The sequence below is a fragment of the Micrasema longulum genome, unplaced genomic scaffold (genome assembly GCF_059751315.1).
Source record: "Micrasema longulum isolate JH-2025_06_02 unplaced genomic scaffold, ASM5975131v1 h1tg000418l, whole genome shotgun sequence".
NCBI classification, from domain to species: Eukaryota; Metazoa; Arthropoda; class Insecta; order Trichoptera; family Brachycentridae; genus Micrasema; species Micrasema longulum.
In genome coordinates this window covers 465,684-483,283 of record NW_028277618.1, presented here as the reverse complement: position 1 = coordinate 483,283, position 17,600 = coordinate 465,684, and the positions used below count along the sequence as shown (strand labels likewise).

Below are 17,600 nucleotides of genomic sequence, written 5' to 3'. Positions count from 1 at the left end.
TTCTTTGTTAAAATAGTAAATAATAATATTTACAGAACAGTTGAAATGTTTTTTTACTTTGACACACGATAAATAATGCATACATTCGTTTTTTCAATAATACGAAAAATAATTTAAGCATATATTTGACCAGTAATAATTTTGAAGTCTGGTTGACCACAAAAACTAAAATGTGCATTTCACAGAAAACTTCCTTAGAAAGCTCGGATGTACGTTGTACCATTGAACATTTTTCTTTACATTAGGGCACTTAATTGTAAAAAAAACAATCAATTAAGTAACTAGTACAACTTGAAAAAAAAAAAAATTGTTAAAGGAATGAGTGATTCGTGACTTTTTTTAGTCTAGCTGACTTTTAGGTTTACCTAAAAAATGCATTTTGCTGAAAACAGGCCAGATCGGTGACATTCTGTATTAAAACGTATTTTTTTAAAACAGATATTTTAAAATTAATAAAACATAAGGTTTTCTCACTTTAATTGTTATCTTTTCTTTGTTATCTAAGATTTGTATGTTTCTTTTTTACTTTTTTGCATTTTTAAAAAAAAATTTTTTTTTTTACTAAATTGTTTAGTTTTAATTATTTATATGAAATTATTAGTTATATTTCATAGTATATATTACATAATGAATTGTTCACTGCTGTGATTATTTCTGTAATTTTTTTATTGTAAAAGGTTCTTTGAACCGTTGATATATAAATAAATAACTTAACGATTTTTTTTTAATACTTATTTATTTATCCACTTAAATTTATTAAAGAGAACTAGATTTCTGGAGGCATTAATCTTTTCATCTCGTGCTATGGGTGTTTTCTGCAAATTAAGAAATGCCGTTTTTGTGAAGAACACTATTTTCAGAAGGTGATTATTACCGTTTTTTGTATGAATGCGGCCTGGCTGCTTTTAGCATAATACAGAATTGACCTTACTGCACCCGATAACACCAATATCAATTTTTTTCTAAATTATGGACTGGCTGCTTTCTGCATAACTACGCTCAATTATTTTTCTGATGTAGCGTGATGGTATGTTTCTGTGACAACAATCACTTTTTGTTAACTGTGTATCAATTCGTGACATAAACAAAGAATCTTTTTAAAACGGGATAAATTTATCATAAATCTCATATAAATGTTCAATATTCGTGTCATTGGAACACACAATAAATCACTACGGTAATAATAATTTAATTCCGAATAGATTATCTATTTATTTTACTGTCAAACACAAAATATATTCTATTAATTTGTATATTCGTTTTTAATATTATTTCTTTTATTTAAATTATTATTTATAATTTAATACTTATTTTTAATATTGTATCGTATGTAATTATTAATTATTTTAGTTAACTTTATATTTTATCAACGATGTTGTCCCAGATTGGTTTGAGGTCACCACCGGGGTTCGCCAAGGTTGCGTCCTTGCACCGTTACTTTTTATAATCCTCATGGACTTCTTCCTAAGGACGTCAATTCCGCTAGATCGAGGAATATCTAGGAATATAGAGTATGCCGATGATGCAGTTATATTTTCCGATTCAGTCAGAGGTATTTAGACCACTGTAGCTATAATAGCTTAAATAGGTACTCCGCATACATAGGTTTTAGAATCAATATTACAATAACCCATGTACTGTGTAATACTTCGTGTCTTGATACCCAAAATCCCCTGGCTGTCAAACCAAGACATCGAAAGGGTTGAGAGTTTCAAATACCTGGGAGTATCTGTATGTTACGAAAATGGTTGTTAATTATTATGGCTTAACACGGGCACAGCCTAAAAAAGCCATAATATGTTAGTAAATATGTGAACTTCAACTTAACGCAAGAGAGTTCACCTAGGACATTTAATATCAAGACAATGCAACAATACCAACAAATTAATAATTTATTATTTTTGCCATTTCTAATTTATTGCGCTATCTTTATTTTTATTAACCTAAGTATGTTAAGTATTATGTATCGCATAATATGGTATTATAATACAGTACAATATATTCATTTTAAAACTGTGTAATATATATGACTATATTTTTTTGTGTTATTTTATGGTTTTGTATAGAACTTGTTTAATATAATATATACATATATTTATGTTTATAAACATTGAGGTATATAACTAGCGTTCAAATTATGTTCCCTCAACCTGCAGCCCATTGGTCCATGTTTTATAGAACGAACTTTAGTCTGTTGCGAGCGTTCGCCAGCTACTTTTCTCCTCACAATTACTAAAATGCCTATATGTACGCTAAGATACTGCACAGATCGATCTGGAAAAGATAAAAAAGACGATGGTATAACCTTTTACTGGTAAGCAATGTTTTTACCTTAATCAATACTTGTTTAAAATAGCTATTTTAATGTTAAAAAACGTTTTATTAATATGTTACCAGCTGTAAGCTATCTCCTGTCTCTGTCCTGCTCACTTAGTCGGACGCATAGTGAAACGATAAACAAAGATGACGCGTACGCGGAAGGGAGCGACCTACTGAATAGAATTTACAGTAGACCGATGTAAACACTCCGTGCTTTTTACTGTACTACTTGTTTTGCTTGTCAAAGTCGACGTAATTTGACGTGATGATACTTGCTCCCTCCGCTGGCCATTTGGGACGACTGTATATATTATATCTCAGTTTTTTTAAAAGGCATTTGTACCGTGGACACTAATAAAATAAATAAATGTTATTTGAAATGAATAAATAAATACATACTTTTTAGCACGAGTTAAAAATACACAGGGTGCCTTCGGCAAATTAAAACACATTTCCGAACTCAAAAGATATTCCAATTTACTTTAAAAGAAAGGTCTTTGACACGTGCTTAATACCAATGATAACTCAAAGACTAGAAACGACAAGACATAAAATAAAGAGTGTTCAAAAATAAAAATGCACGCATCGGCTCATGGAAAGGCAGATGCTTGGTGTGAGTCTCCGAGATAGAATAAGAAACAAATATATTGAACGGGAGAACCTATGTTTCTAAAACTACAGTGGCAATAGGCATGATTATGACTTGACAGTGGGACACCAGATGGCGCCGCGAATACTGAAGTGGAGGCCTTCGGCAAATGGAAAGAGTGTCGAAAGACCACCACCGAGATGGACCGATGGCGTTGTCCAGATATCTGGTGGCGGTTAGATGCGGAGAGGTCGAGACAACGAGTGAAAGAAGTTGGTAGAGGCCTATTTCCAGCACTGGAGAGATGGCGGCTAGAGAAGAAGAAAAATGTCCTTTTAATACTTAAATTCGCAGTACATATCTCTCCAAAATACTGCAAACGCCCAGTTGCATTCCACCGGCAACAGTACTGACTAGTCCAACTCGTTAGCGTCCACGGCGCGAACACTGGGCAATGAGATCACACTCATAACGGTGTGATCTGTACATCGGCAGTTTAGCAGCTATCTGCTTTCTATTCATGAACTTGTCATTCGTAATGTTATTCTACCTGATATTCACAGTCTACATTACGTAATAGGTTAAATAAACAGTAAAGTAATGCTAACTGCAATACTTGTTGAATAAATAATAATCATAATAAATGACATCTTTAAATAATTTCATTAAGGGATGCCCAGTTGCATTCCACCGGCAATACTGCCGACTAGTCCAACTTGTTAGCGTCCAGGTCGCGAACCCCGGGCAATGGGATCACACTCATAACGGTGTGATCACAGCAGACGAGAGGATGAAAGGCAAGTTTCTGGCGCCTCCAAACCAGAACCAACCAGCTAAGGGAAGGTAACCTCGACAAAAAAATCCAATCCAATTGAAGGAAAGAATCTGATTGAAATCCACAAAAAACAAATGCTGTTTGAAAACATTAAAAAACAAACTTTTTTTACACACAAAAAAACAACATCTTTCCATTTTTTTGCAAATGCATTCTCCTCGAATGCAACTCTGGTAGATCGATGAATAAAACATTTATGCTCCTAACTTTTTTCAACATATTCGATTGAAGATTTTATTATTTACGAGCACGCACAGCGCAAAGATCTATATTTCTCTGAAAACCGCACGAAAATCAGTTAAGCCTTTTAGGAGGAGTACGTTGACATCACACGTACAGAGGAATTATATATATATAAAGATAAATAAAAGTAAGATCACAACAACTTTCGGATATTCTGAATATCCCATTCAGGAGTTAATATTATACATATTGAAACAAAGAAGGCTATTTGTAAAAAATATTTATTAAAAAAAAATTGCCTTCATTCATTTTATAATTAAAAGAAAACATTTAATACCACATCTTCCACTGGCGTTTTCCGAGTTTTCAATGCTGAAACCTTAATTAATGAGTGGTTGAGATTCTACTGAATATACGACTTAATAGGAAACATTTGAAAATATTGATCATTTTTTTATGTCCTAGTTTTTTATTTATTTATTTAACTTTTTGTACATAATGTTATTTGTACATTGGCGGGCTTATTGCCAAATGGCAATTTCTTCCAACCAACCAATAAAATAAAAGTTTTATTTTTATAATTCAAGTTACAGAACATATTCAATAGAAAAAAAAGATTAAAAATTTAAAGATATATAAAAATAGAAATAAACGTATTTGTTTATAAATTACCTTAAATCGAAACCATTACTCAATGGGAAAAAGGAAAAAAGAGGAAAGAGGAAAAATGAAAGGAGGAGAGATTAAGGAAGAGAAAGGAGATGTTTCTTCAGACGTGATTTAAACAGAAATAATGTAGTAACATCTTTGATGGTGGATGGGAGATGATTCCACAGTCGAGCCGCATGGACACTATATAAGTTAGAGAAGAAAGAGGAATTGTGTATGGGTATTAAGAGAGTGGCTTGAGAATGAGAACGAAGAGGTAAACCATGAACTGATAAGCGTTGAAATTTTTCACACAGGTATATAGGAGCGTTAGGACTATGAAGTACATTGAACAGAAGTGAGAGGGAGTGATAGTCTCTCCGCTGTCTAATTTTGAGCCATTTCAGTTGCCTACGATAATCAGAAATGTGGTCATATTTCCTAAGACCAAAAATGTACCTTATGCATGTATTCTGAAGTCGTTCAAGTTTATCGAGTTGCTCACAGCTTAAATCAGTCATGGAAACATCAGCGTAATCTAGAATGGGTAGTAGTAATGCTTGTACAAGAGTGCATTTAGTACTAATGGGTAAGAATTTTTGCCTAGTTCTTTGGTATTATTAACAATATTTTTAGCGCGTGCAAATGTTTTTTGACTAGAACTGGATTAAACACCCTGAAATATCTGCTCTAGCCTATCAAGATTATAACAAACCTACTCAAAATGGAGGCCTTCAATTAATATAATCGCAAATGGTTGTTTTGGGGTATTATTTTTTATGGTTTAATTCTTTACAAGGCAAGCCGGATTAATTTTCAATCGGAAATAAATATTTTATGACCTTTCTTTGATATTAAAACGGAACTAGTTAAAAAGCAATGAAATCAGTTTCGATACATGCGAGAATTATCTAGACCGGAAAAACTGTCATCGTGTAACTTTTTCTAAAGCACAAAAAAGTCATCTAATGCTTGATAAAATTGGTCTTGTTTTTATTACTTTTACTTATAAAAACGAATATTCGTGTAAATAATAAGTGACTTATTAAACATTCTTAATTTGAAATCTATGTATAATATATATTATATTTTTAACTATGGAAGTAGGTTTTTGTATCTAGATTCAAATCTGCAACAATGGTGTTAAAGAGAAGCAGTAGGCTAGCGAGTACGCGTGAGTTGGGTACGATCAACAAAAACAAATTTTTCGTAGGTAGATGTTCTACAATACCTCAAGCGACGCGACGTCCGTCCGGCTCCGATGTTAATCGCAAACTGAATTTGCGTTCGATAGTAAATAATTATTCACTCCGTTCGCTCCATACAAATTTATATGAATTTCGCGGTTGGCAAAATCAAGGGAAATTAATAATGTTAAAAGTATGTATATGATAACATATACTCATGTTTTTCATTGGCTTCATAATGTTCTGCATATTATTATTGTTAGTATTAAGAAAACTTTAAGAAGTTAACACCCTTGTAAAACTTTTAATTGTGCATTTTTGGCATTTTCAACGATATTTAGGTGTTATAATTTTTATTTGTAGTGTTCTTTAATATTACGCATGCTTTCACTTTCTATTTTGTCGTATCTCAAATCAACACAGGGCTCTTTGCCTCAATGAGTTAGGGATACGTTTTTTTTAAAAAATATATATTGATATGGATAAATAAATAAATAAAAACAGATAAAAATAATAGGTATTTTTATGTAAACTTTACTTCTTTTTCAAACAGTACATATTTTTTAAATATTTTAATACTTTACTGCTATATTTATTTATTTTCATTTATTTTTATTTATTCAGATATTTAGAACATTACAGAAAAAAGACCCAATTCATCCTAAATACAATAATAGATCACAAATTACAGTAGATAGTTATGTTATTAAAATAATATAACAAAATGTAAAAAGAAAAATTTAAAGTTAGAAAGTGCTTTCCTAAGGGAAGGCCCACTGTCGTGAAATATGTCGACATCCGAGGCGATGCGATTAAGTAGCAAGATTTCTCTGTTCATGCAAATATACTCATTTTCGTTCACAAATATCGGTTTTTGTTTATAGACAGTCGAAGATAACTCTCTTAACTTTTCACTGTCATCGGGGCTTTGGAGCGAAAGGTTAAACACGGGTTGTTAAGGTTTAAAATAAAATCGAGAATACTATTTTTTTTAGTAGGTAGGGTGGAATGAGATCTGGACCGGTAGAAAACTTTGGTTTACGTTTTCGGAAAGCCCAAAGTAAATTATTTTACGTTATTTCAGAAACAGTTACTGGCAAAAAGTTGCTAGGTTCCGACGAGTTAAACTGGATGAAAACAATTAGCAAAACATGTAGAAATTTCTGAGAACCCATGTTATTCGGAATGGTTAAGAGTCATGAGATTCAATTTCTCGCAACCACGTAGTTTATCGAACATGTTATTCCAAAACCGTTTAAAGTCATGTGTTATGTTTATTTCAGCTTCATGAGTGAATTGTTTATTATATTTGAAAAACCCCCTGGACTGAATTTGAAGCGTCAGATTAATCATTATATATTCAATGGTTATGATAAAATTATAAATAAAGTTATTGATGAAACTTCGTGGTTTAGTTTTACTTTTTATTATTTTGACCAACGAGCGCTTTCACCTAAGTAGGCTTTTTTTTACCGTTTTTATACTATTCTTAACATATTTTGGAGATAAGATCAAATAAGTATTTTAACAGGGGACAGAAACATAAATATTTACAACTAGTTTGCTAAACAGTTCATATTTGGGAGTTTTTGGAAAACTAGTTGTAAATATTTATGTTTCTGTCCCCTGTTAAAATACTTATTTGATCTTATCTCCAAATATGTTAAGAATAGTATAAAAACTGTAAATGTTGTTAACAATTCACCAGTCTTGAAGATGCCTACTTAGGCGAAAGCGCTCTTTGGTCAAAATAAAAAAAAGTAAAACTAAACCAGGAAGTTTCATTGATGAGTTTATTTATAATTTTATTATAATCATTAACTATGGAGTGTTATCTAGAAATATCAACAAAAAACATCAATATCATCTTATATTCGTTTGTTAAATGAGCAAGATACGCTGCAATCAGGGTAGCAATACAGTTCCATATGCACCGCTGAAAGCGGATAGGGTATTGGTGACACACACTAACACTTTCAAATGTCGCAGACATGCTTGAATTTACAAATAAAAACACGATTGTTATAATATCTGTTGCGTCATTAAAAAATGATACCTACGTATTGAAGAAACATAATTATTCTTCGTCAAATAGATGCAATGACATGATTGGTACTCTTTTATTTTATACCTGCTTTAATTGATACGTAATAATGATATAAATCCGAGGAATAATATAATTAACTGAATCAATAATCATCTTAAAGTCGTATGATCATGATTAAAATCTACAACAGTGTCAGCACATCATCCGCGTACCCAAAAATCAATAAAAAATACCAGGGCTGGTATTCCAGACGCTCTCGCGGCCGTAGAAAAACCTAAAACGTCTACCTCGTGTATTTAATTACTAAATACACGAGATAAAGTGATTTCTGCAGCCGCGAGAGCGGTTTAGAATAGCACCGCAGAAGTCTTCCTATCGGTTTCGCTCATACTCAAAACATTATGATGAAACACTTGAGTTCACTTTTTGCCGTTTTGAAGTTAAAACTGCAGAAATTATCGCAATAAGCTACTTTATACGTGAATTAAACACCTATAGTCCTTAAAATATAGCTTGATTAGAATGACAGCTATCAAACTAATTTCATTATTTTTCTTCTTCAGCCTTATTCTCTCCACTACTGGATAAAGGCCTCTTCCAAACGTCTCTATTCCTTCCTATCATCCGCTTTCATCATCCACGTTTTACCGGCAATAGAGGCAATGTTGTCGACCCATCTTTTCTGTGGCCTTCCAACACTTCTTTTGTTCGTCCATGGTGTCCACTTTATTATTCTGGGTGTCCACCTGCCATCATTTTGTCTTGCCAAGTGCCCTGCCCACTGCCATTTCAATTTCGCTGCACGATCCATGATATCCACGACTCCGGTTTGGCGCGTTATTTCTTCATTACTTATTATGTCTCTTAGACATACACCGAGCATCTGTCTTTCCATGGATTCTTGCATGCATTTTAATTTCTGGCTACTTTTTTGTGTTATTGACATGGTTTCTAGTCCATATGTTGTCACCGGCAATATACACGATTTCATAGTGATGGGAAATTACTGATCACTAATCAAATCGATTTTATCAGATATTTCATGCAATCATGAAACTCTGTTTCCAAAAATTGGTATAAAGAAAGGAAAAACAAGCCTAATATAGTATGTTTAACACAATTATTCACTAAAAAATAAGACATTTATACTTTTTCCATGAACAACATCAAATGAATGATTTTTTTATTCGATCAATTTACATTGATCAATTTATCCCATCTCTAACGTTTTTGCATAATGATGTAACCTTGTAAGAACGTCGTAAATAATTAGGTTTATTTTAGTTTTTTTTTAGTTTTAAAGCTGATTTTATGTATTAATGTTGAAGCATTGTATTAAAAAAAATAATTAACACGTCAGATACGAATGATTTTTCGTGTGTCAATATAAATAACTCCTTTGACGTTACTACAAAGTTATGTCGTCACTTTTTCTGACAAATGTCATTCTAATCAAGCTATATTTTAAGGACTTAAGTCCACTTTCGTCATATAAATGCTTTTTTATGTAAAAAAAAATAAAAAAATTTACTTTATTTCAATGCAAAAAGCATCAGTAGGTCCCATTTATACTATTTTAATATGTACTTTTATCATCAAAATAATCATTATTTTGCATTAAAAGTTCTTTACAGATTAAAATCATCTCATTTGGTTCAAAAGTTATGATGTTTTGGAAATCGACTCCTGTGGTTTAATCCTTAAGGATTAAGTATACCCTTAAGGCTGTAGGTAGGTAAAACGCACAAATGAGGAAATCATACAATTTTGCCACTTCAAAACTAATGTTTTTCAAAAATCGCACAATAATAAAAAATAAAATAACATCAATTAGAGAAAAGTTATCATAATAAAATAAAAACAGGTATTTCTATAAAAAAATATACTTTGAAGTTTTATATAACTAAAATATAATTACTTTTCGACCGGCAGAAAAACATTCAAAATTTAGACTAAACTTTGGTGTGTCGATTCTCACATAAAGACTAAGTATTGAACATTTTTTTTTAAATGATTTAAATTTAATTTTTTGTTTTTAAAAAAGAAATACAAACATTTTAAAGCACATAAATTTTTGTGACATTTTTTTTCATTTTTACGTAAAACTATGCCTTTGGTAATACTTTAAAAAAAAATAGTTATTGAGTTAGTTAGTTTAAACCTTTTTATAGAAATGTATTCTTCTTTTTTTTTCAAAGAAGATTATTTTGGTTGTAATATTCAATTTCTAATCATATCTTATTTAGGTTTTTATTACCTTCATACCGGCCCTTACTGGTACCGGTATGAAGTTAATAAAACCATAAATAAGATATTGTTAGAAATAGATTTTTGGTACAGATTTTTATTTTGTCATAAATTGAGTTAGTCGGGTTTAAAAATTTATTTTAATTTGAATTTTTGAAAATGAAATTTTTGAGTCCTTATGATTTAACCAAATACATTGGAACTCCGTTTATTTGAACTCCAGTCATCCGGATTGGCCAATATCCAGATCGTTTTTAGGAAATAAAAATAGAGATGTTTTTAATTTTAATTTAATTGAGCAATTAACTTTGCTGGACCTGCTTAAGTCTGTTTTTAATGTGATTCCAATTCGCTGTACTAGAGTAGCAATCGAGTTAAAACCACCCGATACGATTCTGGTTTTATTTCACATGAAGAACTGTATTCTTCGATCCGCTTGGACGTGAGAAAAAACTAATATTACAGATTTTTTCAAATATTTATGCATCAATTTGTTTTTAAGGATGATTCTAAAAAAACAATAGCTGCCACAAATGTACATAATTTATTTTTAACGGCGTTTTTGTTTACATTCTTTTAATTTATCTGGATTTGAATTTTCCTGTTTTATTTTGAGTTCAATTGAAATGAATTTAAATTCTGAAATAAAATAAAATTCTAAGCAACGTTTTCATATAATTTCATATAGTATAAACCTTACCTGTTATTAAAGATTATCCAAAATTAGGCTTTCTATCACTTTATGAAATATTTGTTTACCACAGAAAAACTTCACGAACTATTTATCACATGTTTAATAACTTCGTATTATATTTTTTCAATTAATATTATTCGCCGTTAATTTGATTGTAAATTTACTTCTTTGAAAATACAAATCAATAAGATCAATTCGAATTTTCGTCGTATGAATATTCCAATAAGTAAGATCAAATGTAAAATTCACAAATATTATTCCGTGGAGATTTTAAATTTTCTGTTCGAATATAAAATTCGCGGCTGTTCTTCCGTTGAGTCAATTTTTCACAATTAATATTTTTGGGGGATTTCAATGTAATTCACGATTCTTTGAAAATTCTAACTGTGTTCGCAAACGTGCCGCAGTGAAAACTTTCGAATCTATTTGAACGCGCTCGATTTTGGCGGGATTTTCTTTACCGGAGGCTGTAGTGTGTTTTACGCGGGAAAACACACTTCATATTGAAACACATCGTGTATCCAACAACTCTATTTATCCGCTATGATATGATAAAGATACGGCTGCCATTTTGTTTCATCGCGAGAGGAGGGCTACTTACTACTTTTTTTATTATTATTTGAATACGAGGAAATGCGACGAACGTGAAGTTTGCATCAATCAACGTCAATTTTATGAATATATACACTTAAATATATACATATATGCAGGTTTTTTGCTCTTGAAATATTTTATACTCAATTAATCTTCAATATACTGTTTTATGAATAACAATGCGTATGTATAATAATAACAAATAAATAGATTTATTCAGTGAATGCATCCAATATTTTTACACGTAAAGTATGTATTGAAATATCTTATTGAATTAATCAAATAGCAGGGGCGAACCGTGTATAGAAGCGATTATGCACAGCTTACCATTATATTTAACTAACCATAATAATGTTTTATTGTAAGTTTATTTACAGAAAAACAAATAAATAATTACCATTTATTTTAAATCATTTGTATTTTTATCCTAATATAAATATAAATTTTAATAAAGCGCGTCTAGCGCCTGCAGTGAGCCAAGAAACTAGCCGATTATTCCAGCTTATTTTTTCATACAAATAAGCATACTATATTTTGAATGTATTAACCCCAGTGCGGGTTTTTTCTCCTAGATTAAACTTGCAGATTACACAAATTATTTGAAGATTCTTGATTTGGAAAACAGTATTTCAAACATTGTTTCTTAAGGACCATTTTTCTTTGGGATGGTACTTATGACATAAGACCATAATAACTTTCATGCGTCATAGTGCAGGACATATAGCACTCCACGCGGCCGTTTTAAGAACTAGTAATTACTAGAACAATGCGGCCAGTTGACATTTTAATTGAATACCTAATATCGACTGAATTCATAGTGGTATTTCAATGAATTATATATTGAAGTAATAGATAATATATCTATATAATATAATATATCACGAAGTTACATCGTTTGAGTTGATTTCATGGATGAGAGTTGTTGTATCACACAGAACCACAGAAAAATATCAATTTATAGTATATATTACTTACATTATATTATGTACCTCCTATGTAGCTACAAATATATATTTACTTTTTATAGATTACCTGTAAATAAAATCACCATTCGCCACTGTCAAATAGTCTATGTAAAATTGCGTAATATTTTTTTTATAAATGCGTGTTGTATAAATTAATGAATGGTATAAATTAATATTGTATAACTGTACAATAAATAAACTAGTAGGTTGTAATATTATTAAATATTTGTTAATAACCACTTACCGACTTTTCTATGTCTACCGGTTTTGAGACGTACCCGTCTCTTCGTCAGGACACCAATTAAACCAACATGCAAAACCCACTATACGCCTTCACCATAGTTGTTGAACAAAAATGTAAAACTAACACACAAGTGAACATGGAATTGTATTTTGATAAAGAGTGTAAATAAATAAATAAAAAAAACACGACATGCATTTTAATAAGCACATGCACTGATTAAACCAACATGCAAAACCCACCATACACCTTCGCCATAGTTGTTGCATAAAAATATAAAACCAACATGACACGCATTTTAATAAGCACATGCACTGATTAGGACAAACGTGCACTGATTAAATTATACACTGGTTTCGCATGTTGGTTTGCATGTTGGTTTAATTGTTGTCCCGACGAAGAGACGGGTGCGTCTCGAAACCGGTAGGCATAGAAAAGTCGCTAAGTGGTTATTTACAAATATTTAATAACATTCAGTAAAATGTTTGACCACAAAGTTAATACTTTAAATATTAGTAATGTTATTGTTTATTTTGCAAAAAATGTCTGCCTTAAAACAGGTTGTACATAGTTAGGCCGACTAGACATGATCCAGAGAAATCTATTACTTAAGTCTGTATGTAGTAGATGAATAATTTTTTATGTTGTTAATAAACGATTATTATTATTATTATTATTATCTCATCATTATTTATTTATAAATTTGTATAAACCATTTAAACGTTTGAGTTATATGTCGACCGGTTTCGAGGTTACTTCCTCGTCTTCAGAACTTGAACTAACTTGGTATTAATTGCGTTGTGAGATAATATAATAATAACGGGAATATTTGAAAAAGATGACTCGAAGTTAAATTAAACGAGTAATTCTAAGTTAGTTCAAGTCTTGAAGATGAGGAATTAACCTTCAAACCGGTCGAAGATCTCAAGAGTTAAAGTGGTTTATACAAATTTATAAATAAATAAGCTTAAAATGTCATATCACAAAGTAAAAAATGTTTTTGAGATTAAAAATATATCTGCGTGTTTAATAGAATATTGAACACTGCACCAAATTTTCTTTTTTCCTTAATAGCAAGATGCGCTGCATTTGATTTATGAATGCAGTGCCCTATACACCATTGAGCGTGAACAGCGTGATGATGGAAAAAGTATTTTCACTCACTAAATTCTTACATTGAAATTTATTCATATTCAAAAATTGAGATGGAAGCATTTATTGGGCTTGTGACGTGTCAGTGATCACTTTACTCACTGTGTTGACATTCACCATTCTGCATATGTTTGAACTTCCTTTTTCTATCCATCTTTCTTACTTTTGTGAAGTGTTTGAATCGGGTTGTGGTCCCGTGGTTAGTATCTCGGACTCACGGCTTAAAGGTCCGTGGTTTGAATCCCACTCTGCCCTAACTTGATTACCATTTTCTATAGTGAGTTATTTACAACTCGTAGAAAATGGCTCTCAAAATTTAATACTTGGGTAAATCAAAAGAACGCAAATATTTATTTTGTAAAAATAAAAATAATAAATCATCTGAAATGTTTTTTAGGTGTGGAATCCAACCGTTTTTTTACTTTTTTTAATTTTTTTTTTTTTTTTACAATAAATATAACAATAAAACAGAGTATTAAAAAAATAAAGCATAATTACATAGCAATGAAATACATATTAATAGTAAAAAAAGTAAACAAAAAATCCCACAAAGGCATGGCCCGTTCGTGGGTATACAAGAAAATATCAATGAATTTTTGCTCCTATAATAATAATGGACAGCTATAATATTTTTGTGTATATCATAAAAAAGAAAAAATAAGATATTATGTAAAAGATAATATGGTAATTTTTTTTATAGTAATAAAAAATATTTAAAAGAACACAAAAATATTCCTTATTATTAAAGTTGTCTGTAAACATTTGGACTTATTTGAAATATTGATTTAAACAATAAAATGTGCGTGTTTAGTAGTCCTCCTCCACATATGAAATAAGGTTATTATCTGTGTATGTCTTGAGACAATTGTTTCCCGCCTTCACTTATCAACACGTTCTTCCAACTTCCAACCCACTCTGATCTTCTCTTTGCGTTATACTATGTGACAATATTAACAAATTTTAAAATGCTTTTATTTAAACACATCATTAAGACAAACTTAATAGGTTCCAGGGCCGCGATTATGAACGGCTATCTTTGTCGGTATACCTATACTGAGACGGTATAAACTAATATCGATATTTATGTACGACAGTGTGTATATTTGTATTACAATTCAAAGAATCTTCGTCGGTAACCAGTAATTGAACAAAAAAATGTAAACACATTTTATTTTTCATACAGAAAACTTAATTTTACTTTGCAGATAAAATTGAAGATAAATTTATCTACAAAGTAAAATTATGTTATGGGGTTGTGGTCCCGTGACTAGTGTCTCGGACTCACGGTTCAAAGGTCCGTGGTTTGGATCCCACTCAATTCTAACTTGATCCCGTTTTCTAATAGTGAGTTATTTACAACTCGTTGAAAATGGCCCTCAAAATTAAATATTCGGGTAAATCATAAGAACGCAAATATTTCTTTTTTACAAAAAAAAAGTTTTCTGTATGAAAAGCAGAATATGCATACAATTTTTTCTTTTAAACATGTTCAATTACAGGTTACCGACAAAGATACTTTAAATGTTCATGCAAATATACTCAGTTTTGTTTACAAATGACGGTTTTTCTTTATAGACAGTCGAAGATAATTCTGTTTTTGTTGACACTTCACATTGTCATCGGGGCCCTAAGCTCGTGTCCTTATGGGAAGTTGAAATGTATCTTAAATTTTATCTACAAAGTAAAAGTAAGTTTTCCGTATGAAGAATATAATATGTTTAAACTTTTTTTGACATAAACAAGTTTGATTACAGGTTACCGACGAACATACTTTGAATTTTCATAAAAATATACACATTTTTGTACATAAATGTCGATGTTACTTTATAAAGTATACCGTTTTGATATGTACCGATGAATATAGCGTTTATAATCGCGGCCCAAGATCTCTGAGATCAAAATATTAGAAAATTTATACAGGTAAAGAATTGTTTGGTAAAAAAATATTTCAAGGTGCTTTGCCATCGTATTAAATTAATTCGTAATTTTTCTACAAAAGAGTCATTGGCACATTTATGGTCATGCGGTTACAAGAGGAGATCCCAGCAGAATGCTCGTACGAGGTTTTCCTGTAATTTGATGCATGACAGTATGACAGGGTTACGAATAATGAAATCAGGCGAGAGTGTAAATCTGAGTCAGGTATAATTGATAAAACTAAGAAGGTGACTCTGAGATGGTTTGGTCATGTAAAACGAATGGATGACGAAAGAATGGTAAATTAATGAATAAATGGTAACGTGGGACGAGAACGACCAAGTAAGACGTGGCATGATCAGATAAACTAAAATCTTAAGTCTCAATCTTAATTTTAAATATAGGCAGAACCAAAGGGCATGTAAGACAAGATGTATGAATGTGGAAGAATCTAGTAGTAGTAGCAGTAATTAAATGATTTAGTATCATAAAACGTATGACTTTTACTCGAAGAAATTTCTCTTTTGTTGTCCCAAGAGTTTTCAATGTTCTAGATGAACGTATAAATTTCTCCAAAACCATTGCTATTTTCTAGCAAAGTGTTTAATTTTTATTCTAAGGGACGAGACCATTGCAGGAGACAGCTGCGAGACATTGCATAGATTTATTTATTATTAATCTTGCTGTCCAGATGGTGATGAAAATTGAGGTTATGTTGTAATTTGTATTGTTAAATTCCCATTAGAGAAATATCAGTTTTTTTTTAAAAACATTTTTTAAGTAATAAAGGTGTATGAAATACTGTCCACTTAAAAGACTTATTTTTGCTAATTATTAGTAGCATAAAAAATACTTTTAAATTTGCAATTTTGAATTTCCGCAAAAACAGTAATTTCATTGGCCACGCCCTTTATACGTCACGAATCATGTTTATTTGTCCTTGCCATTGAAATTTGTGTAGAACAATTTCACGTATCTTGACGTCACAAAAACCAAGGCCAAACACGTCACGTTTTTCTACGAACGTATTTTTATTGAATTTCTTTTTTACATTTATGTATGAAAATATTTCTCCACAATATCCATATTGATTTTGAAAATGCAATTAATTATTCTAAATCCATTTAATATTTTTTTATCGGTATTCGTAGTATGTGATATTTCATTATTCAACACAGGGCTTTTGGTCTCATGGAATTAGGCATACGTCTTAAGGAAATTTCTTCATACCTACCCAAACCGTTTGAAAAGAGAAAATAAATGGTAAATATGAACATACGCGTATTATAAGTATGATAAAATAGTTGTAAAACTAATTTATTAAAACACGAAAAATTTATCCAATATTTATTTTTTATTTTTTATAAATTAATTTAAGTAAAAATCTACTCATTTTTATGAAAAGAGGAGAGGGTAAAAGTGGAAAAGAAAGAAGGAGAGGAACGTAAAAATTCAAATATTTACATTTCAATCGTGATTTAAATGTCAATAAACTGTTGATAATGTACTAAATGTTATTAAATATTTGTGTTTAACCACTTAACGACTTTTCTTTGTTTACCAGTTTCGTCAGGATACCAATTAAACCAACATGCAAAACCCACTATACACCTTCACTATAGTTGTAAAATATAAATCAACTTGAACTTAGCGTAGCCTCATAGGATATAATCGAATAGCGTCAAATCGCAGGATCGTGGAGGCCAATTACCGGGACCATTTTTGGAAATAATGCCGTCGACAAACTTGTTAAGCAGTAATTACACTTTAATTAAGAGCCTTATACGTTACTCGCTTGCAGTCTGTATTGAATGCCGCAGCGAGACTTACATTTGGAATCTCTAAGTTCTGTCATATTACTCCACTACTTCGGGAATTACACTGGCTACGTTTACCACAGAGGGTGGAATACAAACTCTGTTGGATTATGTATAAGTCACTGCACAACTCTGCTCCAGAATATCTAAGGGAACTCTGCATTC

The 17,600-nt window shown here is 30.9% G+C and overlaps 2 protein-coding genes across 2 annotated transcripts in view; one reads left to right on the top strand and one right to left on the bottom strand.

Annotated features, from left to right (window-relative positions):
• LOC148281709 (neurobeachin-like) overlaps positions 1 to 17,600 on the top strand; it is a gene marked incomplete at its 5' end in the record, with an annotated part of 431,612 nt that overhangs the window by 330,884 nt on the left and 83,128 nt on the right. The gene's annotated exons all lie outside the window — the stretch shown is intronic.
• Positions 1 to 17,600, bottom strand: part of LOC148281710 (facilitated trehalose transporter Tret1-like) — a 93,836-nt gene that overhangs the window by 15,257 nt on the left and 60,979 nt on the right. The window lies entirely within an intron of this gene.